This window comes from Apis dorsata, unplaced genomic scaffold (assembly GCF_000469605.1).
Source record: "Apis dorsata unplaced genomic scaffold, Apis dorsata 1.3 scaffold_113, whole genome shotgun sequence".
NCBI classification, from domain to species: domain Eukaryota; kingdom Metazoa; phylum Arthropoda; class Insecta; order Hymenoptera; family Apidae; genus Apis; species Apis dorsata.
The window spans coordinates 1535439-1537077 of record NW_006263408.1 but is presented as its reverse complement, the minus strand read 5'-3'; positions in this window follow the sequence as shown (position 1 = coordinate 1537077).

The following is a 1639-nucleotide window of genomic DNA, read 5'->3' as shown; positions in this document are numbered from 1 at the left end:
TCTATCATTTATATATATATATAAACACACACACGCGCGCGCGCGCGCGCGCGCGCGAACTTGCATATAAAAAGAGAACAATATAATATGTATATGTATTATGCATATGTATATAGTAGTATAAAACAACTATTAATGTACTTCTATAATATAAAATACTAATAATATTATATGTGCAAATTATATGATATTATGATAAATTATGTATATGCTGATATAAATATGTATATTATTAGATTCCCTAGTCTGTGTACTATTTTCTGTACACTGAAACAGATTTTCGGATCAAATGATATGTTTATATATCAAACTCTATAACATGTAACTGTTTTCAATATACATATTCTAAAAATTACTCTTAATTACTCAAAAATGGCTTATTAGGGAATATATTATTTTAGTTTATAACTACATGTTAGAATCTGTTACATTGTTAAAACTGTCAATATGTAAATAATACATAAACTTATTACATAGGAAATTTAATCGAATTTATTAATGCAATATTTAATTTTTATTGTATGTTTAATATAAAATTAACATTGTTATATTTTGTAAATATAGAGCAAAATTAAAAGATGCACAAACATATTTTGCTTTCTCATAACAACATATTTTTTTTAATTATTAAATATTAATTATTAAGAAACGAAAAAATATATTTTATCTTTACAATTAAATGGAAATTCAATAATTTATAATTATACATTTTTAAGAATGGAATGCATTCCAAATAAATATATTAGCTTATAAAATTGTTATATTATATAATATATATTATATAATANTTTAAAAAATTGTTTTAAATATAAATTCTTGAAAAAAAATTGAAATTTTTAAAATTTTTCAAATTATAATTTTATAGATATAATAAGTTTTGTATTGAATTTAAAATCAAGTATATAATTTATTTTAATTCAATTTTATTAATTTTATTAAGTTTATTATAATGAATATAACAAAAATATAAATATTATTAAAAAGAATAAAAATCTGCAAAAAATTTATCTTTTTATAAATATTATATTTGATAAATTTATTTATAATTATGAAACTAATCACATGCTAAAACTTATTATATTCATATCTTTGAAGAATCGATTTTAGAGATCAAAATAAATATAAAAAGTGTTATATAAAAGTATAATTAATATAAAAGTATTAATTAAAGTTTATTTATTAAACTGTAAACAATTCACAAAAGTTGGACAAGCAAAAATAAAACTATCTCTGTTTTGCTTCGTTTAACGCAAATTTTAATTATAACTTAATAAATAAGCCTTAACTAATATTCTTGTATATATCTTTGTATACTTTTGTATTTATTTTGGCTTTCAGAACAACCATTTAAAAATGTTCCATAATATGTTAACACTCTGTATATATTTATTCTATAGAAAAAATTGAAATATTTATTTTGTTAATTATTCTATCAAAATATGTTATTATATTTTAAGTAATAATCATATTATTAATTCACATTTATTAAATGTGAAATAAAAAAAATATTTAGTAAATATACAAAAAATTGTATAAAAATTATTAATATTATTATTAATATAATTAAATGATATATATATATATATTGTGTTTTTAAATATTTAATCCCCAACATATAATATAATATATAACATTTATA